The 22,207-nt window shown below is 47.7% G+C and overlaps 15 non-coding genes across 15 annotated transcripts; all 15 read right to left on the bottom strand.

The window, feature by feature from the left end:
• Window positions 1-922: 922 nt before the first annotated feature.
• Window positions 923-1,113, bottom strand: LOC142716152 (U2 spliceosomal RNA). The gene has a single exon (XR_012871416.1). It is a non-coding gene; the product is annotated as a U2 spliceosomal RNA (small nuclear RNA).
• Window positions 1,114-2,419: 1,306 nt separating this feature from the next.
• On the bottom strand, window positions 2,420-2,610 carry LOC142716151 (U2 spliceosomal RNA). Its single transcript, XR_012871415.1, has one exon. It is a non-coding gene; the product is annotated as a U2 spliceosomal RNA (small nuclear RNA).
• A 1,313-nt stretch (window positions 2,611-3,923) lies between these two features.
• On the bottom strand, window positions 3,924-4,114 carry LOC142716150 (U2 spliceosomal RNA). The gene has a single exon (XR_012871414.1). It is a non-coding gene; the product is annotated as a U2 spliceosomal RNA (small nuclear RNA).
• A 1,285-nt stretch (window positions 4,115-5,399) lies between these two features.
• On the bottom strand, window positions 5,400-5,590 carry LOC142716149 (U2 spliceosomal RNA). Its single transcript, XR_012871413.1, has one exon. It is a non-coding gene; the product is annotated as a U2 spliceosomal RNA (small nuclear RNA).
• A 1,292-nt stretch (window positions 5,591-6,882) lies between these two features.
• Window positions 6,883-7,073, bottom strand: LOC142716148 (U2 spliceosomal RNA). The gene has a single exon (XR_012871412.1). It is a non-coding gene; the product is annotated as a U2 spliceosomal RNA (small nuclear RNA).
• A 1,292-nt stretch (window positions 7,074-8,365) lies between these two features.
• LOC142716146 (U2 spliceosomal RNA) lies at window positions 8,366-8,556 on the bottom strand. The gene has a single exon (XR_012871411.1). It is a non-coding gene; the product is annotated as a U2 spliceosomal RNA (small nuclear RNA).
• Window positions 8,557-9,832: 1,276 nt separating this feature from the next.
• On the bottom strand, window positions 9,833-10,023 carry LOC142716145 (U2 spliceosomal RNA). The gene has a single exon (XR_012871410.1). It is a non-coding gene; the product is annotated as a U2 spliceosomal RNA (small nuclear RNA).
• Window positions 10,024-11,296: 1,273 nt separating this feature from the next.
• On the bottom strand, window positions 11,297-11,487 carry LOC142716144 (U2 spliceosomal RNA). The gene has a single exon (XR_012871409.1). It is a non-coding gene; the product is annotated as a U2 spliceosomal RNA (small nuclear RNA).
• A 1,300-nt stretch (window positions 11,488-12,787) lies between these two features.
• LOC142716143 (U2 spliceosomal RNA) lies at window positions 12,788-12,978 on the bottom strand. The gene has a single exon (XR_012871408.1). It is a non-coding gene; the product is annotated as a U2 spliceosomal RNA (small nuclear RNA).
• Window positions 12,979-14,266: 1,288 nt separating this feature from the next.
• Window positions 14,267-14,457, bottom strand: LOC142716142 (U2 spliceosomal RNA). The gene has a single exon (XR_012871407.1). It is a non-coding gene; the product is annotated as a U2 spliceosomal RNA (small nuclear RNA).
• A 1,292-nt stretch (window positions 14,458-15,749) lies between these two features.
• On the bottom strand, window positions 15,750-15,940 carry LOC142716189 (U2 spliceosomal RNA). The gene has a single exon (XR_012871450.1). It is a non-coding gene; the product is annotated as a U2 spliceosomal RNA (small nuclear RNA).
• Window positions 15,941-17,220: 1,280 nt separating this feature from the next.
• Window positions 17,221-17,411, bottom strand: LOC142716177 (U2 spliceosomal RNA). Its single transcript, XR_012871439.1, has one exon. It is a non-coding gene; the product is annotated as a U2 spliceosomal RNA (small nuclear RNA).
• Window positions 17,412-18,703: 1,292 nt separating this feature from the next.
• Window positions 18,704-18,894, bottom strand: LOC142716165 (U2 spliceosomal RNA). The gene has a single exon (XR_012871428.1). It is a non-coding gene; the product is annotated as a U2 spliceosomal RNA (small nuclear RNA).
• A 1,277-nt stretch (window positions 18,895-20,171) lies between these two features.
• On the bottom strand, window positions 20,172-20,362 carry LOC142716153 (U2 spliceosomal RNA). Its single transcript, XR_012871417.1, has one exon. It is a non-coding gene; the product is annotated as a U2 spliceosomal RNA (small nuclear RNA).
• A 1,281-nt stretch (window positions 20,363-21,643) lies between these two features.
• Window positions 21,644-21,834, bottom strand: LOC142716138 (U2 spliceosomal RNA). The gene has a single exon (XR_012871403.1). It is a non-coding gene; the product is annotated as a U2 spliceosomal RNA (small nuclear RNA).
• Window positions 21,835-22,207: the final 373 nt, after the last annotated feature.

Raw genomic sequence — 22,207 nt, 5'->3', positions numbered from 1 at the left:
CAGCACTGACCAACACTGCCTGGGCCCAGGCTTTTATCTCTGAGGCCCCATTATGATGTCAGAAAGCTGGCTCTGGAATCCTGAGGGCTCCACTATGACACGTGCAAAGTTCCGTCTGAACTTTATATAAGACGGTGAGGCTCAGTCAGTCACTCAGTGTTGCCTGAGAGGGCAACACTGCAACAGCCGGCCGCCAGGCTGTCTTTTTTTTGCACATTTATTTGCCTCCAGGAGGCCACAAGAGGGAGACAAGGGACTGCAAAATGGAAAATAGGCATCCACCAACTTTACAGACAACTTCTCCTTGCTCCTACAACCTCCATCCTTGCACAGTTTGTTATTCTTCTAGGTAACATAGTAACAAATCCAAATTGCTGCTCTCTTTGTAGGCAAGCAAGGCTTTGTTGCAACTGCAATTCTTACTTCTTCTTGAAATGTAGGGACGACAGTACATTCCATCACATCCATCTAGTGTACACAGGTAGGTCCATTGTGGCGGGCAGGCGAGCGGGCGGGCTGCTTTATTGGCTGTTTGCTGTTCCCCTACTCCACTCCACTATTTGACTGTGGTGCTGCATCAATCAATCAATCAATCAATCAATCAATCAATCAATCAATCAATCAGTGGCTGGCTCAGGTGCAGCTCTTTAACTTACCTAAAAGGGAGGGCGGAGAGAAGACAAGGAAGGTGAATGAGCTGTTCCAATGTGAAATGCCGGAAACACAGAAACACAGACGACACACAACAAGAGGTGGCAATCTATTCATTAATTGCATTTAATCAATGAGCTCATTATCACTCATGCATTGTCCAACAGGTGTTGAAATAATGGGATTAAAAGGGGAGATCCCATCAGAAAGACAAAAACAATAGCAAACACAAATAGCACTTTTGGAATCTGATTTTAGTAAACACATAAGGGAAGGGTGCACCGGTCCTGGAAATACTGCAATACCAGGTCAATGCGTGGAGTGGACAGAGCAAGCTCTATTTCCATCTCCCTGTTCTAAAAATCCATTTAATATATGGTCCCCAGATAGGGGACGTATCAGATATTAAACTGATAAGAACAGATACTACACTTGATCTTAGCCAAAAGGCCGAGAAGCGATAACCCGAATGGGCCTGGCGTTGACCGAGCCTGCCTAATACTGCTGTTCACCCCTTGCAGCGATTCAGCCTACTCCTAGGCAATTCCATGGGGCCCTGCAGGCTCACACACATTTACAGCTACTAAGCGGGAGGTGAATAAAGGCCGGAGAGGAAGCTACACAGGATTTGCTTCTTTTGCTTGCACCACAATGCAGTGCTGAAAGAGGAGGAATCGACATAAAAACGCCTTCTTGGCAACGCCCAAATGCCCTCCTGCCGTGCAAATACTGGCAGCAGCAGCAGCAGCAGCAGCAGCAGTAAGTGCATTCCCACAGCCACCCCTTGTTCCTTCACAACTTGTATTAGCTTTAATCCAGTCCAGTGCTGCCTGCTGAGCAGCACTGACCAACACTGCCTGGGCCCAGGCTTTTATCTCTGAGGCCCCATTATGATGTCAGAAAGCTGGCTCTGGAATCCTGAGGGCTCCACTATGACACGTGCAAAGTTCCGTCTGAACTTTATATAAGACGGTGAGGCTCAGTCAGTCACTCAGTGTTGCCTGAGAGGGCAACACTGCAACAGCCGGCCGCCAGGCTGTCTTTTTTTTGCACATTTATTTGCCTCCAGGAGGCCACAAGAGGGAGACAAGGGACTGCAAAATGGAAAATAGGCATCCACCAACTTTACAGACAACTTCTCCTTGCTCCTACAACCTCCATCCTTGCACAGTTTGTTATTCTTCTAGGTAACATAGTAACAAATCCAAATTGCTGCTCTCTTTGTAGGCAAGCAAGGCTTTGTTGCAACTGCAATTCTTACTTCTTCTTGAAATGTAGGGACGACAGTACATTCCATCACATCCATCTAGTGTACACAGGTAGGTCCATTGTGGCGGGCAGGCGAGCGGGCGGGCTGCTTTATTGGCTGTTTGCTGTTCCCCTACTCCACTCCACTATTTGACTGTGGTGCTGCATCAATCAATCAATCAATCAATCAATCAATCAATCAATCAATCAATCAATCAATCAGTGGCTGGCTCAGGTGCAGCTCTTTAACTTACCTAAAAGGGAGGGCGGAGAGAAGACAAGGAAGGTAAATGAGCTGTTCCAATGTGAAATGCCGGAAACACAGAAACACAGACGACACACAACAAGAGGTGGCAATCTATTCATTAATTGCATTTAATCAATGAGCTCATTATCACTCATGCATTGTCCAACAGGTGTTGAAATAATGGGATTAAAAGGGGAGATCCCATCAGAAAGACAAAAACAATAGCAAACACAAATAGCACTTTTGGAATCTGATTTTAGTAAACACATAAGGGAAGGGTGCACCGGTCCTGGAAATACTGCAATACCAGGTCAATGCGTGGAGTGGACAGAGCAAGCTCTATTTCCATCTCCCTGTTCTAAAAATCCATTTAATATATGGTCCCCAGATAGGGGACGTATCAGATATTAAACTGATAAGAACAGATACTACACTTGATCTTAGCCAAAAGGCCGAGAAGCGATAACCCGAATGGGCCTGGCGTTGACCGAGCCTGCCTAATACTGCTGTTCACCCCTTGCAGCGATTCAGCCTACTCCTAGGCAATTCCATGGGGCCCTGCAGGCTCACACACATTTACAGCTACTAAGCGGGAGGTGAATAAAGGCCGGAGAGGAAGCTACACAGGATTTGCTTCTTTTGCTTGCACCACAATGCAGTGCTGAAAGAGGAGGAATCGACATAAAAACGCCTTCTTGGCAACGCCCAAATGCCCTCCTGCCGTGCAAATACTGGCAGCAGCAGCAGCAGCAGCAGCAGCAGCAGCAGCAGCAGCAGTAAGTGCATGCCCACAGCCACCCCTTGTTCCTTCACAACTTGTATTAGCTTTAATCCAGTCCAGTGCTGCCTGCTGAGCAGCACTGACCAACACTGCCTGGGCCCAGGCTTTTATCTCTGAGGCCCCATTATGATGTCAGAAAGCTGGCTCTGGAATCCTGAGGGCTCCACTATGACACGTGCAAAGTTCCGTCTGAACTTTATATAAGACGGTGAGGCTCAGTCAGTCACTCAGTGTTGCCTGAGAGGGCAACACTGCAACAGCCGGCCGCCAGGCTGTCTTTTTTTTGCACATTTATTTGCCTCCAGGAGGCCACAAGAGGGAGACAAGGGACTGCAAAATGGAAAATAGGCATCCACCAACTTTACAGACAACTTCTCCTTGCTCCTACAACCTCCATCCTTGCACAGTTTGTTATTCTTCTAGGTAACATAGTAACAAATCCAAATTGCTGCTCTCTTTGTAGGCAAGCAAGGCTTTGTTGCAACTGCAATTCTTACTTCTTCTTGAAATGTAGGGACGACAGTACATTCCATCACATCCATCTAGTGTACACAGGTAGGTCCATTGTGGCGGGCAGGCGAGCGGGCGGGCTGCTTTATTGGCTGTTTGCTGTTCCCCTACTCCACTCCACTATTTGACTGTTGTGCTGCATCAATCAATCAATCAATCAATCAATCAATCAATCAATCAATCAATCAGTGGCTGGCTCAGGTGCAGCTCTTTAACTTACCTAAAAGGGAGGGCGGAGAGAAGACAAGGAAGGTGAATGAGGTGTTCCAATGTGAAATACCGGAAACACAGAAACACAGACGACACACAACAAGAGGTGGCAATCTATTCATTAATTGCATTTAATCAATGAGCTCATTATCACTCATGCATTGTCCAACAGGTGTTGAAATAATGGGATTAAAAGGGGAGATCCCTTCAGAAAGACAGAAACAATAGCAAAGACAAAAAACACTTTTGGAATCTGCTTTTAGTCAACACATAAGGAAAGGGTGCACCGGTCCTGGAAATACTGCAATACCAGGTCAATGCGTGGAGTGGACAGAGCAAGCTCTATTTCCATCTCCCTGTTCTAAAAATCCATTTAATATATGGTCCCCAGATAGGGGACGTATCAGATATTAAACTGATAAGAACAGATACTACACTTGATCTTAGCCAAAAGGCCGAGAAGCGATAACCCGAACGGGCCGCGCGTTGCCCGAGCCTGCCCGATACTGCTGTTCAGCCCTTGCAGCGATTCAGCCTACTTCTAGGCAATTCCATGGGGCCCTGCAGGCTCACACACTCACAGCTACACGGGAGGTGAATAAAGGCCGGAGAGGAAGCCAGACAGGATTTGCTTCTTTTGCTTGCACCACAATGCAGTGCTGAAAGAGGAGGAATCTACATAAAAACGCCTTCCTGGCAACGCCCAAATGCCCTGCTGCCATGCAGATAAACACTGGCAGCGGCAGCAAGTGCATGCCCACAGCCACCCCTTGTTCCTTCACACCTTGTATCAGCTGTAATCCAGTCCAGTCCAGTGCTGCCTGCTGAGCAGCACTGACCAACACTGCCTGGGCCCAGGCTTTTATCTCTGAGGCCCCATTATGATGTCAGAAAGCTGGCTCTGGAATCCTGAGGGCTCCACTATGACACGTGCAAAGTTCCGTCTGAACTTTATATAAGACGGTGAGGCTCAGTCAGTCACTCAGTGTTGCCTGAGAGGGCAACACTGCAACAGCCGGCCGCCAGGCTGTCTTTTTTTTGCACAGCTAGTTGCCTCCAGGAGGCCACAAGAGGGAGACAAGGGACTGCAAAATGGAAAATAGGCATCCACCAACTTTACAGACAACTTCTCCTTGCTCCTACAACCTCCATCCTTGCACAGTTTGTTATTCTTCTAGGTAACATAGTAACAAATCCAAATTGCTGCTCTCTTTGTAGGCAAGCAAGGCTTTGTTGCAACTGCAATTCTTACTTCTTCTTGAAATGTAGGGACGACAGTACATTCCATCACATCCATCTAGTGTACACAGGTAGGTCCATTGTGGCGGGCAGGCGAGCGGGCGGGCTGCTTTATTGGCTGTTTGCTGTTCCCCTACTCCACTCCACTATTTGACTGTTGTGCTGCATCAATCAATCAATCAATCAATCAATCAATCAATCAATCAATCAATCAAGTGGCTGGCTCAGGTGCAGCTCTTTAACTTACCTAAAAGGGAGGGCGGAGAGAAGACAAGGAAGGTGAATGAGGTGTTCCAATGTGAAATGCCGGAAACACAGAAACACAGACGACACACAACAAGAGGTGGCAATCTATTCATTAATTGCATTTAATCAATGAGCTCATTATCACTCATGCATTGTCCAACAGGTGTTGAAATAATGGGATTAAAAGGGGAGATCCCTTCAGAAAGACAGAAACAATAGCAAAGACAAAAAACACTTTTGGAATCTGCTTTTAGTCAACACATAAGGAAAGGGTGCACCGGTCCTGGAAATACTGCAATACCAGGTCAATGCGTGGAGTGGACAGAGCAAGCTCTATTTCCATCTCCCTGTTCTAAAAATCCATTTAATATATGGTCCCCAGATAGGGGACGTATCAGATATTAAACTGATAAGAACAGATACTACACTTGATCTTAGCCAAAAGGCCGAGAAGCGATAACCCGAACGGGCCGCGCGTTGCCCGAGCCTGCCCGATACTGCTGTTCAGCCCTTGCAGCGATTCAGCCTACTTCTAGGCAATTCCATGGGGCCCTGCAGGCTCACACACTCACAGCTACACGGGAGGTGAATAAAGGCCGGAGAGGAAGCCAGACAGGATTTGCTTCTTTTGCTTGCACCACAATGCAGTGCTGAAAGAGGAGGAATCTACATAAAAACGCCTTCCTGGCAACGCCCAAATGCCCTGCTGCCATGCAGATAAACACTGGCAGCGGCAGCAAGTGCATGCCCACAGCCACCCCTTGTTCCTTCACACCTTGTATCAGCTGTAATCCAGTCCAGTCCAGTGCTGCCTGCTGAGCAGCACTGACCAACACTGCCTGGGCCCAGGCTTTTATCTCTGAGGCCCCATTATGATGTCAGAAAGCTGGCTCTGGAATCCTGAGGGCTCCACTATGACACGTGCAAAGTTCCGTCTGAACTTTATATAAGACGGTGAGGCTCAGTCAGTCACTCAGTGTTGCCTGAGAGGGCAACACTGCAACAGCCGGCCGCCAGGCTGTCTTTTTTTTGCACAGCTAGTTGCCTCCAGGAGGCCACAAGAGGGAGACAAGGGACTGCAAAATGGAAAATAGGCATCCACCAACTTTACAGACAACTTCTCCTTGCTCCTACAACCTCCATCCTTGCACAGTTTGTTATTCTTCTAGGTAACATAGTAACAAATCCAAATTGCTGCTCTCTTTGTAGGCAAGCAAGGCTTTGTTGCAACTGCAATTCTTACTTCTTCTTGAAATGTAGGGACGACAGTACATTCCATCACATCCATCTAGTGTACACAGGTAGGTCCATTGTGGCGGGCAGGCGAGCGGGCGGGCTGCTTTATTGGCTGTTTGCTGTTCCCCTACTCCACTCCACTATTTGACTGTTGTGCTGCATCAATCAATCAATCAATCAATCAATCAATCAATCAATCAATCAATCAATCAATCAGTGGCTGGCTCAGGTGCAGCTCTTTAACTTACCTAAAAGGGAGGGCGGAGAGAAGACAAGGAAGGTGAATGAGGTGTTCCAATGTGAAATGCCGGAAACACAGAAACACAGACGACACACAACAAGAGGTGGCAATCTATTCATTAATTGCATTTAATCAATGAGCTCATTATCACTCATGCATTGTCCAACAGGTGTTGAAATAATGGGATTAAAAGGGGAGATCCCTTCAGAAAGACAGAAACAATAGCAAAGACAAAAAACACTTTTGGAATCTGCTTTTAGTCAACACATAAGGAAAGGGTGCACCGGTCCTGGAAATACTGCAATACCAGGTCAATGCGTGGAGTGGACAGAGCAAGCTCTATTTCCATCTCCCTGTTCTAAAAATCCATTTAATATATGGTCCCCAGATAGGGGACGTATCAGATATTAAACTGATAAGAACAGATACTACACTTGATCTTAGCCAAAAGGCCGAGAAGCGATAACCCGAACGGGCCGCGCGTTGCCCGAGCCTGCCCGATACTGCTGTTCAGCCCTTGCAGCGATTCAGCCTACTTCTAGGCAATTCCATGGGGCCCTGCAGGCTCACACACTCACAGCTACACGGGAGGTGAATAAAGGCCGGAGAGGAAGCCAGACAGGATTTGCTTCTTTTGCTTGCACCACAATGCAGTGCTGAAAGAGGAGGAATCTACATAAAAACGCCTTCCTGGCAACGCCCAAATGCCCTGCTGCCATGCAGATAAACACTGGCAGCGGCAGCAAGTGCATGCCCACAGCCACCCCTTGTTCCTTCACACCTTGTATCAGCTGTAATCCAGTCCAGTCCAGTGCTGCCTGCTGAGCAGCACTGACCAACACTGCCTGGGCCCAGGCTTTTATCTCTGAGGCCCCATTATGATGTCAGAAAGCTGGCTCTGGAATCCTGAGGGCTCCACTATGACACGTGCAAAGTTCCGTCTGAACTTTATATAAGACGGTGAGGCTCAGTCAGTCACTCAGTGTTGCCTGAGAGGGCAACACTGCAACAGCCGGCCGCCAGGCTGTCTTTTTTTTGCACAGCTAGTTGCCTCCAGGAGGCCACAAGAGGGAGACAAGGGACTGCAAAATGGAAAATAGGCATCCACCAACTTTACAGACAACTTCTCCTTGCTCCTACAACCTCCATCCTTGCACAGTTTGTTATTCTTCTAGGTAACATAGTAACAAATCCAAATTGCTGCTCTCTTTGTAGGCAAGCAAGGCTTTGTTGCAACTGCAATTCTTACTTCTTCTTGAAATGTAGGGACGACAGTACATTCCATCACATCCATCTAGTGTACACAGGTAGGTCCATTGTGGCGGGCAGGCGAGCGGGCGGGCTGCTTTATTGGCTGTTTGCTGTTCCCCTACTCCACTCCACTATTTGACTGTTGTGCTGCATCAATCAATCAATCAATCAATCAATCAATCAATCAATCAATCAATCAATCAATCAGTGGCTGGCTCAGGTGCAGCTCTTTAACTTACCTAAAAGGGAGGGCGGAGAGAAGACAAGGAAGGTGAATGAGGTGTTCCAATGTGAAATGCCGGAAACACAGAAACACAGACGACACACAACAAGAGGTGGCAATCTATTCATTAATTGCATTTAATCAATGAGCTCATTATCACTCATGCATTGTCCAACAGGTGTTGAAATAATGGGATTAAAAGGGGAGATCCCTTCAGAAAGACAGAAACAATAGCAAAGACAAAAAACACTTTTGGAATCTGCTTTTAGTCAACACATAAGGAAAGGGTGCACCGGTCCTGGAAATACTGCAATACCAGGTCAATGCGTGGAGTGGACAGAGCAAGCTCTATTTCCATCTCCCTGTTCTAAAAATCCATTTAATATATGGTCCCCAGATAGGGGACGTATCAGATATTAAACTGATAAGAACAGATACTACACTTGATCTTAGCCAAAAGGCCGAGAAGCGATAACCCGAACGGGCCGCGCGTTGCCCGAGCCTGCCCGATACTGCTGTTCAGCCCTTGCAGCGATTCAGCCTACTTCTAGGCAATTCCATGGGGCCCTGCAGGCTCACACACTCACAGCTACACGGGAGGTGAATAAAGGCCGGAGAGGAAGCCAGACAGGATTTGCTTCTTTTGCTTGCACCACAATGCAGTGCTGAAAGAGGAGGAATCTACATAAAAACGCCTTCCTGGCAACGCCCAAATGCCCTGCTGCCATGCAGATAAACACTGGCAGCGGCAGCAAGTGCATGCCCACAGCCACCCCTTGTTCCTTCACACCTTGTATCAGCTGTAATCCAGTCCAGTCCAGTGCTGCCTGCTGAGCAGCACTGACCAACACTGCCTGGGCCCAGGCTTTTATCTCTGAGGCCCCATTATGATGTCAGAAAGCTGGCTCTGGAATCCTGAGGGCTCCACTATGACACGTGCAAAGTTCCGTCTGAACTTTATATAAGACGGTGAGGCTCAGTCAGTCACTCAGTGTTGCCTGAGAGGGCAACACTGCAACAGCCGGCCGCCAGGCTGTCTTTTTTTTGCACAGCTAGTTGCCTCCAGGAGGCCACAAGAGGGAGACAAGGGACTGCAAAATGGAAAATAGGCATCCACCAACTTTACAGACAACTTCTCCTTGCTCCTACAACCTCCATCCTTGCACAGTTTGTTATTCTTCTAGGTAACATAGTAACAAATCCAAATTGCTGCTCTCTTTGTAGGCAAGCAAGGCTTTGTTGCAACTGCAATTCTTACTTCTTCTTGAAATGTAGGGACGACAGTACATTCCATCACATCCATCTAGTGTACACAGGTAGGTCCATTGTGGCGGGCAGGCGAGCGGGCGGGCTGCTTTATTGGCTGTTTGCTGTTCCCCTACTCCACTCCACTATTTGACTGTTGTGCTGCATCAATCAATCAATCAATCAATCAATCAATCAATCAATCAGTGGCTGGCTCAGGTGCAGCTCTTTAACTTACCTAAAAGGGAGGGCGGAGAGAAGACAAGGAAGGTGAATGAGGTGTTCCAATGTGAAATGCCGGAAACACAGAAACACAGACGACACACAACAAGAGGTGGCAATCTATTCATTAATTGCATTTAATCAATGAGCTCATTATCACTCATGCATTGTCCAACAGGTGTTGAAATAATGGGATTAAAAGGGGAGATCCCTTCAGAAAGACAGAAACAATAGCAAAGACAAAAAACACTTTTGGAATCTGCTTTTAGTCAACACATAAGGAAAGGGTGCACCGGTCCTGGAAATACTGCAATACCAGGTCAATGCGTGGAGTGGACAGAGCAAGCTCTATTTCCATCTCCCTGTTCTAAAAATCCATTTAATATATGGTCCCCAGATAGGGGACGTATCAGATATTAAACTGATAAGAACAGATACTACACTTGATCTTAGCCAAAAGGCCGAGAAGCGATAACCCGAACGGGCCGCGCGTTGCCCGAGCCTGCCCGATACTGCTGTTCAGCCCTTGCAGCGATTCAGCCTACTTCTAGGCAATTCCATGGGGCCCTGCAGGCTCACACACTCACAGCTACACGGGAGGTGAATAAAGGCCGGAGAGGAAGCCAGACAGGATTTGCTTCTTTTGCTTGCACCACAATGCAGTGCTGAAAGAGGAGGAATCTACATAAAAACGCCTTCCTGGCAACGCCCAAATGCCCTGCTGCCATGCAGATAAACACTGGCAGCGGCAGCAAGTGCATGCCCACAGCCACCCCTTGTTCCTTCACACCTTGTATCAGCTGTAATCCAGTCCAGTCCAGTGCTGCCTGCTGAGCAGCACTGACCAACACTGCCTGGGCCCAGGCTTTTATCTCTGAGGCCCCATTATGATGTCAGAAAGCTGGCTCTGGAATCCTGAGGGCTCCACTATGACACGTGCAAAGTTCCGTCTGAACTTTATATAAGACGGTGAGGCTCAGTCAGTCACTCAGTGTTGCCTGAGAGGGCAACACTGCAACAGCCGGCCGCCAGGCTGTCTTTTTTTTGCACAGCTAGTTGCCTCCAGGAGGCCACAAGAGGGAGACAAGGGACTGCAAAATGGAAAATAGGCATCCACCAACTTTACAGACAACTTCTCCTTGCTCCTACAACCTCCATCCTTGCACAGTTTGTTATTCTTCTAGGTAACATAGTAACAAATCCAAATTGCTGCTCTCTTTGTAGGCAAGCAAGGCTTTGTTGCAACTGCAATTCTTACTTCTTCTTGAAATGTAGGGACGACAGTACATTCCATCACATCCATCTAGTGTACACAGGTAGGTCCATTGTGGCGGGCAGGCGAGCGGGCGGGCTGCTTTATTGGCTGTTTGCTGTTCCCCTACTCCACTCCACTATTTGACTGTTGTGCTGCAATCAATCAATCAATCAATCAATCAATCAATCAATCAGTGGCTGGCTCAGGTGCAGCTCTTTAACTTACCTAAAAGGGAGGGCGGAGAGAAGACAAGGAAGGTGAATGAGGTGTTCCAATGTGAAATGCCGGAAACACAGAAACACAGACGACACACAACAAGAGGTGGCAATCTATTCATTAATTGCATTTAATCAATGAGCTCATTATCACTCATGCATTGTCCAACAGGTGTTGAAATAATGGGATTAAAAGGGGAGATCCCTTCAGAAAGACAGAAACAATAGCAAAGACAAAAAACACTTTTGGAATCTGCTTTTAGTCAACACATAAGGAAAGGGTGCACCGGTCCTGGAAATACTGCAATACCAGGTCAATGCGTGGAGTGGACAGAGCAAGCTCTATTTCCATCTCCCTGTTCTAAAAATCCATTTAATATATGGTCCCCAGATAGGGGACGTATCAGATATTAAACTGATAAGAACAGATACTACACTTGATCTTAGCCAAAAGGCCGAGAAGCGATAACCCGAACGGGCCGCGCGTTGCCCGAGCCTGCCCGATACTGCTGTTCAGCCCTTGCAGCGATTCAGCCTACTTCTAGGCAATTCCATGGGGCCCTGCAGGCTCACACACTCACAGCTACACGGGAGGTGAATAAAGGCCGGAGAGGAAGCCAGACAGGATTTGCTTCTTTTGCTTGCACCACAATGCAGTGCTGAAAGAGGAGGAATCTACATAAAAACGCCTTCCTGGCAACGCCCAAATGCCCTGCTGCCATGCAGATAAACACTGGCAGCGGCAGCAAGTGCATGCCCACAGCCACCCCTTGTTCCTTCACACCTTGTATCAGCTGTAATCCAGTCCAGTCCAGTGCTGCCTGCTGAGCAGCACTGACCAACACTGCCTGGGCCCAGGCTTTTATCTCTGAGGCCCCATTATGATGTCAGAAAGCTGGCTCTGGAATCCTGAGGGCTCCACTATGACACGTGCAAAGTTCCATCTGAACTTTATATAAGACGGTGAGGCTCAGTCAGTCACTCAGTGTTGCCTGAGAGGGCAACACTGCAACAGCCGGCCGCCAGGCTGTCTTTTTTTTGCACAGCTAGTTGCCTCCAGGAGGCCACAAGAGGGAGACAAGGGACTGCAAAATGGAAAATAGGCATCCACCAACTTTACAGACAACTTCTCCTTGCTCCTACAACCTCCATCCTTGCACAGTTTGTTATTCTTCTAGGTAACATAGTAACAAATCCAAATTGCTGCTCTCTTTGTAGGCAAGCAAGGCTTTGTTGCAACTGCAATTCTTACTTCTTCTTGAAATGTAGGGACGACAGTACATTCCATCACATCCATCTAGTGTACACAGGTAGGTCCATTGTGGCGGGCAGGCGAGCGGGCGGGCTGCTTTATTGGCTGTTTGCTGTTCCCCTACTCCACTCCACTATTTGACTGTTGTGCTGCATCAATCAATCAATCAATCAATCAATCAATCAATCAATCAATCAATCAATCAATCAATCAATCAGTGGCTGGCTCAGGTGCAGCTCTTTAACTTACCTAAAAGGGAGGGCGGAGAGAAGACAAGGAAGGTGAATGAGGTGTTCCAATGTGAAATGCCGGAAACACAGAAACACAGACGACACACAACAAGAGGTGGCAATCTATTCATTAATTGCATTTAATCAATGAGCTCATTATCACTCATGCATTGTCCAACAGGTGTTGAAATAATGGGATTAAAAGGGGAGATCCCTTCAGAAAGACAGAAACAATAGCAAAGACAAAAAACACTTTTGGAATCTGCTTTTAGTCAACACATAAGGAAAGGGTGCACCGGTCCTGGAAATACTGCAATACCAGGTCAATGCGTGGAGTGGACAGAGCAAGCTCTATTTCCATCTCCCTGTTCTAAAAATCCATTTAATATATGGTCCCCAGATAGGGGACGTATCAGATATTAAACTGATAAGAACAGATACTACACTTGATCTTAGCCAAAAGGCCGAGAAGCGATAACCCGAACGGGCCGCGCGTTGCCCGAGCCTGCCCGATACTGCTGTTCAGCCCTTGCAGCGATTCAGCCTACTTCTAGGCAATTCCATGGGGCCCTGCAGGCTCACACACTCACAGCTACACGGGAGGTGAATAAAGGCCGGAGAGGAAGCCAGACAGGATTTGCTTCTTTTGCTTGCACCACAATGCAGTGCTGAAAGAGGAGGAATCTACATAAAAACGCCTTCCTGGCAACGCCCAAATGCCCTGCTGCCATGCAGATAAACACTGGCAGCGGCAGCAAGTGCATGCCCACAGCCACCCCTTGTTCCTTCACACCTTGTATCAGCTGTAATCCAGTCCAGTCCAGTGCTGCCTGCTGAGCAGCACTGACCAACACTGCCTGGGCCCAGGCTTTTATCTCTGAGGCCCCATTATGATGTCAGAAAGCTGGCTCTGGAATCCTGAGGGCTCCACTATGACACGTGCAAAGTTCCATCTGAACTTTATATAAGACGGTGAGGCTCAGTCAGTCACTCAGTGTTGCCTGAGAGGGCAACACTGCAACAGCCGGCCGCCAGGCTGTCTTTTTTTTGCACAGCTAGTTGCCTCCAGGAGGCCACAAGAGGGAGACAAGGGACTGCAAAATGGAAAATAGGCATCCACCAACTTTACAGACAACTTCTCCTTGCTCCTACAACCTCCATCCTTGCACAGTTTGTTATTCTTCTAGGTAACATAGTAACAAATCCAAATTGCTGCTCTCTTTGTAGGCAAGCAAGGCTTTGTTGCAACTGCAATTCTTACTTCTTCTTGAAATGTAGGGACGACAGTACATTCCATCACATCCATCTAGTGTACACAGGTAGGTCCATTGTGGCGGGCAGGCGAGCGGGCGGGCTGCTTTATTGGCTGTTTGCTGTTCCCCTACTCCACTCCACTATTTGACTGTTGTGCTGCATCAATCAATCAATCAATCAATCAATCAATCAATCAATCAATCAATCAATCAGTGGCTGGCTCAGGTGCAGCTCTTTAACTTACCTAAAAGGGAGGGCGGAGAGAAGACAAGGAAGGTGAATGAGGTGTTCCAATGTGAAATGCCGGAAACACAGAAACACAGACGACACACAACAAGAGGTGGCAATCTATTCATTAATTGCATTTAATCAATGAGCTCATTATCACTCATGCATTGTCCAACAGGTGTTGAAATAATGGGATTAAAAGGGGAGATCCCTTCAGAAAGACAGAAACAATAGCAAAGACAAAAAACACTTTTGGAATCTGCTTTTAGTCAACACATAAGGAAAGGGTGCACCGGTCCTGGAAATACTGCAATACCAGGTCAATGCGTGGAGTGGACAGAGCAAGCTCTATTTCCATCTCCCTGTTCTAAAAATCCATTTAATATATGGTCCCCAGATAGGGGACGTATCAGATATTAAACTGATAAGAACAGATACTACACTTGATCTTAGCCAAAAGGCCGAGAAGCGATAACCCGAACGGGCCGCGCGTTGCCCGAGCCTGCCCGATACTGCTGTTCAGCCCTTGCAGCGATTCAGCCTACTTCTAGGCAATTCCATGGGGCCCTGCAGGCTCACACACTCACAGCTACACGGGAGGTGAATAAAGGCCGGAGAGGAAGCCAGACAGGATTTGCTTCTTTTGCTTGCACCACAATGCAGTGCTGAAAGAGGAGGAATCTACATAAAAACGCCTTCCTGGCAACGCCCAAATGCCCTGCTGCCATGCAGATAAACACTGGCAGCGGCAGCAAGTGCATGCCCACAGCCACCCCTTGTTCCTTCACACCTTGTATCAGCTGTAATCCAGTCCAGTCCAGTGCTGCCTGCTGAGCAGCACTGACCAACACTGCCTGGGCCCAGGCTTTTATCTCTGAGGCCCCATTATGATGTCAGAAAGCTGGCTCTGGAATCCTGAGGGCTCCACTATGACACGTGCAAAGTTCCGTCTGAACTTTATATAAGACGGTGAGGCTCAGTCAGTCACTCAGTGTTGCCTGAGAGGGCAACACTGCAACAGCCGGCCGCCAGGCTGTCTTTTTTTTGCACAGCTAGTTGCCTCCAGGAGGCCACAAGAGGGAGACAAGGGACTGCAAAATGGAAAATAGGCATCCACCAACTTTACAGACAACTTCTCCTTGCTCCTACAACCTCCATCCTTGCACAGTTTGTTATTCTTCTAGGTAACATAGTAACAAATCCAAATTGCTGCTCTCTTTGTAGGCAAGCAAGGCTTTGTTGCAACTGCAATTCTTACTTCTTCTTGAAATGTAGGGACGACAGTACATTCCATCACATCCATCTAGTGTACACAGGTAGGTCCATTGTGGCGGGCAGGCGAGCGGGCGGGCTGCTTTATTGGCTGTTTGCTGTTCCCCTACTCCACTCCACTATTTGACTGTTGTGCTGCATCAATCAATCAATCAATCAATCAATCAATCAATCAATCAATCAATCAATCAATCAGTGGCTGGCTCAGGTGCAGCTCTTTAACTTACCTAAAAGGGAGGGCGGAGAGAAGACAAGGAAGGTGAATGAGGTGTTCCAATGTGAAATGCCGGAAACACAGAAACACAGACGACACACAACAAGAGGTGGCAATCTATTCATTAATTGCATTTAATCAATGAGCTCATTATCACTCATGCATTGTCCAACAGGTGTTGAAATAATGGGATTAAAAGGGGAGATCCCTTCAGAAAGACAGAAACAATAGCAAAGACAAAAAACACTTTTGGAATCTGCTTTTAGTCAACACATAAGGAAAGGGTGCACCGGTCCTGGAAATACTGCAATACCAGGTCAATGCGTGGAGTGGACAGAGCAAGCTCTATTTCCATCTCCCTGTTCTAAAAATCCATTTAATATATGGTCCCCAGATAGGGGACGTATCAGATATTAAACTGATAAGAACAGATACTACACTTGATCTTAGCCAAAAGGCCGAGAAGCGATAACCCGAACGGGCCGCGCGTTGCCCGAGCCTGCCCGATACTGCTGTTCAGCCCTTGCAGCGATTCAGCCTACTTCTAGGCAATTCCATGGGGCCCTGCAGGCTCACACACTCACAGCTACACGGGAGGTGAATAAAGGCCGGAGAGGAAGCCAGACAGGATTTGCTTCTTTTGCTTGCACCACAATGCAGTGCTGAAAGAGGAGGAATCTACATAAAAACGCCTTCCTGGCAACGCCCAAATGCCCTGCTGCCATGCAGATAAACACTGGCAGCGGCAGCAAGTGCATGCCCACAGCCACCCCTTGTTCCTTCACACCTTGTATCAGCTGTAATCCAGTCCAGTCCAGTGCTGCCTGCTGAGCAGCACTGACCAACACTGCCTGGGCCCAGGCTTTTATCTCTGAGGCCCCATTATGATGTCAGAAAGCTGGCTCTGGAATCCTGAGGGCTCCACTATGACACGTGCAAAGTTCCGTCTGAACTTTATATAAGACGGTGAGGCTCAGTCAGTCACTCAGTGTTGCCTGAGAGGGCAACACTGCAACAGCCGGCCGCCAGGCTGTCTTTTTTTTGCACAGCTAGTTGCCTCCAGGAGGCCACAAGAGGGAGACAAGGGACTGCAAAATGGAAAATAGGCATCCACCAACTTTACAGACAACTTCTCCTTGCTCCTACAACCTCCATCCTTGCACAGTTTGTTATTCTTCTAGGTAACATAGTAACAAATCCAAATTGCTGCTCTCTTTGTAGGCAAGCAAGGCTTTGTTGCAACTGCAATTCTTACTTCTTCTTGAAATGTAGGGACGACAGTACATTCCATCACATCCATCTAGTGTACACAGGTAGGTCCATTGTGGCGGGCAGGCGAGCGGGCGGGCTGCTTTATTGGCTGTTTGCTGTTCCCCTACTCCACTCCACTATTTGACTGTTGTGCTGCATCAATCAATCAATCAATCAATCAATCAATCAATCAATCAATCAGTGGCTGGCTCAGGTGCAGCTCTTTAACTTACCTAAAAGGGAGGGCGGAGAGAAGACAAGGAAGGTGAATGAGGTGTTCCAATGTGAAATGCCGGAAACACAGAAACACAGACGACACACAACAAGAGGTGGCAATCTATTCATTAATTGCATTTAATCAATGAGCTCATTATCACTCATGCATTGTCCAACAGGTGTTGAAATAATGGGATTAAAAGGGGAGATCCCTTCAGAAAGACAGAAACAATAGCAAAGACAAAAAACACTTTTGGAATCTGCTTTTAGTCAACACATAAGGAAAGGGTGCACCGGTCCTGGAAATACTGCAATACCAGGTCAATGCGTGGAGTGGACAGAGCAAGCTCTATTTCCATCTCCCTGTTCTAAAAATCCATTTAATATATGGTCCCCAGATAGGGGACGTATCAGATATTAAACTGATAAGAACAGATACTACACTTGATCTTAGCCAAAAGGCCGAGAAGCGATAACCCGAACGGGCCGCGCGTTGCCCGAGCCTGCCCGATACTGCTGTTCAGCCCTTGCAGCGATTCAGCCTACTTCTAGGCAATTCCATGGGGCCCTGCAGGCTCACACACTCACAGCTACACGGGAGGTGAATAAAGGCCGGAGAGGAAGCCAGACAGGATTTGCTTCTTTTGCTTGCACCACAATGCAGTGCTGAAAGAGGAGGAATCTACATAAAAACGCCTTCCTGGCAACGCCCAAATGCCCTGCTGCCATGCAGATAAACACTGGCAGCGGCAGCAAGTGCATGCCCACAGCCACCCCTTGTTCCTTCACACCTTGTATCAGCTGTAATCCAGTCCAGTCCAGTGCTGCCTGCTGAGCAGCACTGACCAACACTGCCTGGGCCCAGGCTTTTATCTCTGAGGCCCCATTATGATGTCAGAAAGCTGGCTCTGGAATCCTGAGGGCTCCACTATGACACGTGCAAAGTTCCGTCTGAACTTTATATAAGACGGTGAGGCTCAGTCAGTCACTCAGTGTTGCCTGAGAGGGCAACACTGCAACAGCCGGCCGCCAGGCTGTCTTTTTTTTGCACAGCTAGTTGCCTCCAGGAGGCCACAAGAGGGAGACAAGGGACTGCAAAATGGAAAATAGGCATCCACCAACTTTACAGACAACTTCTCCTTGCTCCTACAACCTCCATCCTTGCACAGTTTGTTATTCTTCTAGGTAACATAGTAACAAATCCAAATTGCTGCTCTCTTTGTAGGCAAGCAAGGCTTTGTTGCAACTGCAATTCTTACTTCTTCTTGAAATGTAGGGACGACAGTACATTCCATCACATCCATCTAGTGTACACAGGTAGGTCCATTGTGGCGGGCAGGCGAGCGGGCGGGCTGCTTTATTGGCTGTTTGCTGTTCCCCTACTCCACTCCACTATTTGACTGTTGTGCTGCATCAATCAATCAATCAATCAATCAATCAATCAATCAATCAATCAATCAATCAATCAGTGGCTGGCTCAGGTGCAGCTCTTTAACTTACCTAAAAGGGAGGGCGGAGAGAAGACAAGGAAGGTGAATGAGGTGTTCCAATGTGAAATGCCGGAAACACAGAAACACAGACGACACACAACAAGAGGTGGCAATCTATTCATTAATTGCATTTAATCAATGAGCTCATTATCACTCATGCATTGTCCAACAGGTGTTGAAATAATGGGATTAAAAGGGGAGATCCCTTCAGAAAGACAGAAACAATAGCAAAGACAAAAAACACTTTTGGAATCTGCTTTTAGTCAACACATAAGGAAAGGGTGCACCGGTCCTGGAAATACTGCAATACCAGGTCAATGCGTGGAGTGGACAGAGCAAGCTCTATTTCCATCTCCCTGTTCTAAAAATCCATTTAATATATGGTCCCCAGATAGGGGACGTATCAGATATTAAACTGATAAGAACAGATACTACACTTGATCTTAGCCAAAAGGCCGAGAAGCGATAACCCGAACGGGCCGCGCGTTGCCCGAGCCTGCCCGATACTGCTGTTCAGCCCTTGCAGCGATTCAGCCTACTTCTAGGCAATTCCATGGGGCCCTGCAGGCTCACACACTCACAGCTACACGGGAGGTGAATAAAGGCCGGAGAGGAAGCCAGACAGGATTTGCTTCTTTTGCTTGCACCACAATGCAGTGCTGAAAGAGGAGGAATCTACATAAAAACGCCTTCCTGGCAACGCCCAAATGCCCTGCTGCCATGCAGATAAACACTGGCAGCGGCAGCAAGTGCATGCCCACAGCCACCCCTTGTTCCTTCACACCTTGTATCAGCTGTAATCCAGTCCAGTCCAGTGCTGCCTGCTGAGCAGCACTGACCAACACTGCCTGGGCCCAGGCTTTTATCTCTGAGGCCCCATTATGATGTCAGAAAGCTGGCTCTGGAATCCTGAGGGCTCCACTATGACACGTGCAAAGTTCCGTCTGAACTTTATATAAGACGGTGAGGCTCAGTCAGTCACTCAGTGTTGCCTGAGAGGGCAACACTGCAACAGCCGGCCGCCAGGCTGTCTTTTTTTTGCACAGCTAGTTGCCTCCAGGAGGCCACAAGAGGGAGACAAGGGACTGCAAAATGGAAAATAGGCATCCACCAACTTTACAGACAACTTCTCCTTGCTCCTACAACCTCCATCCTTGCACAGTTTGTTATTCTTCTAGGTAACATAGTAACAAATCCAAATTGCTGCTCTCTTTGTAGGCAAGCAAGGCTTTGTTGCAACTGCAATTCTTACTTCTTCTTGAAATGTAGGGACGACAGTACATTCCATCACATCCATCTAGTGTACACAGGTAGGTCCATTGTGGCGGGCAGGCGAGCGGGCGGGCTGCTTTATTGGCTGTTTGCTGTTCCCCTACTCCACTCCACTATTTGACTGTTGTGCTGCAATCAATCAATCAATCAATCAATCAATCAATCAATCAATCAGTGGCTGGCTCAGGTGCAGCTCTTTAACTTACCTAAAAGGGAGGGCGGAGAGAAGACAAGGAAGGTGAATGAGGTGTTCCAATGTGAAATGCCGGAAACACAGAAACACAGACGACACACAACAAGAGGTGGCAATCTATTCATTAATTGCATTTAATCAATGAGCTCATTATCACTCATGCATTGTCCAACAGGTGTTGAAATAATGGGATTAAAAGGGGAGATCCCTTCAGAAAGACAGAAACAATAGCAAAGACAAAAAACACTTTTGGAATCTGCTTTTAGTCAACACATAAGGAAAGGGTGCACCGGTCCTGGAAATACTGCAATACCAGGTCAATGCGTGGAGTGGACAGAGCAAGCTCTATTTCCATCTCCCTGTTCTAAAAATCCATTTAATATATGGTCCCCAGATAGGGGACGTATCAGATATTAAACTGATAAGAACAGATACTACACTTGATCTTAGCCAAAAGGCCGAGAAGCGATAACCCGAACGGGCCGCGCGTTGCCCGAGCCTGCCCGATACTGCTGTTCAGCCCTTGCAGCGATTCAGCCTACTTCTAGGCAATTCCATGGGGCCCTGCAGGCTCACACACTCACAGCTACACGGGAGGTGAATAAAGGCCGGAGAGGAAGCCAGACAGGATTTGCTTCTTTTGCTTGCACCACAATGCAGTGCTGAAAGAGGAGGAATCTACATAAAAACGCCTTCCTGGCAACGCCCAAATGCCCTGCTGCCATGCAGATAAACACTGGCAGCGGCAGCAAGTGCATGCCCACAGCCACCCCTTGTTCCTTCACACCTTGTATCAGCTGTAATCCAGTCCAGTCCAGTGCTGCCTGCTGAGCAGCACTGACCAACACTGCCTGGGCCCAGGCTTTTATCTCTGAGGCCCCATTATGATGTCAGAAAGCTGGCTCTGGAATCCTGAGGGCTCCACTATGACACGTGCAAAGTTCCGTCTGAACTTTATATAAGACGGTGAGGCTCAGTCAGTCACTCAGTGTTGCCTGAGAGGGCAACACTGCAACAGCCGGCCGCCAGGCTGTCTTTTTTTTGCACAGCTAGTTGCCTCCAGGAGGCCACAAGAGGGAGACAAGGGACTGCAAAATGGAAAATAGGCATCCACCAACTTTACAGACAACTTCTCCTTGCTCCTACAACCTCCATCCTTGCACAGTTTGTTATTCTTCTAGGTAACATAGTAACAAATCCAAATTGCTGCTCTCTTTGTAGGCAAGCAAGGCTTTGTTGCAACTGCAATTCTTACTTCTTCTTGAAATGTAGGGACGACAGTACATTCCATCACATCCATCTAGTGTACACAGGTAGGTCCATTGTGGCGGGCAGGCGAGCGGGCGGGCTGCTTTATTGGCTGTTTGCTGTTCCCCTACTCCACTCCACTATTTGACTGTTGTGCTGCAATCAATCAATCAATCAATCAATCAATCAATCAATCAATCAATCAGTGGCTGGCTCAGGTGCAGCTCTTTAACTTACCTAAAAGGGAGGGCGGAGAGAAGACAAGGAAGGTGAATGAGGTGTTCCAATGTGAAATGCCGGAAACACAGAAACACAGACGACACACAACAAGAGGTGGCAATCTATTCATTAATTGCATTTAATCAATGAGCTCATTATCACTCATGCATTGTCCAACAGGTGTTGAAATAATGGGATTAAAAGGGGAGATCCCTTCAGAAAGACAGAAACAATAGCAAAGACAAAAAACACTTTTGGAATCTGCTTTTAGTCAACACATAAGGAAAGGGTGCACCGGTCCTGGAAATACTGCAATACCAGGTCAATGCGTGGAGTGGACAGAGCAAGCTCTATTTCCATCTCCCTGTTCTAAAAATCCATTTAATATATGGTCCCCAGATAGGGGACGTATCAGATATTAAACTGATAAGAACAGATACTACACTTGATCTTAGCCAAAAGGCCGAGAAGCGATAACCCGAACGGGCCGCGCGTTGCCCGAGCCTGCCCGATACTGCTGTTCAGCCCTTGCAGCGATTCAGCCTACTTCTAGGCAATTCCATGGGGCCCTGCAGGCTCACACACTCACAGCTACACGGGAGGTGAATAAAGGCCGGAGAGGAAGCCAGACAGGATTTGCTTCTTTTGCTTGCACCACAATGCAGTGCTGAAAGAGGAGGAATCTACATAAAAACGCCTTCCTGGCAACGCCCAAATGCCCTGCTGCCATGCAGATAAACACTGGCAGCGGCAGCAAGTGCATGCCCACAGCCACCCCTTGTTCCTTCACACCTTGTATCAGCTGTAATCCAGTCCAGTCCAGTGCTGCCTGCTGAGCAGCACTGACC

This window comes from Rhinoderma darwinii, unplaced genomic scaffold, assembly GCF_050947455.1.
Source record: "Rhinoderma darwinii isolate aRhiDar2 unplaced genomic scaffold, aRhiDar2.hap1 Scaffold_4475, whole genome shotgun sequence".
In the NCBI taxonomy this organism is placed as follows: Eukaryota; Metazoa; Chordata; class Amphibia; order Anura; family Rhinodermatidae; genus Rhinoderma; species Rhinoderma darwinii.
The sequence above is the reverse complement of the archived record's forward strand: the minus strand, read 5'-3'. Positions and strand labels throughout refer to the sequence as shown.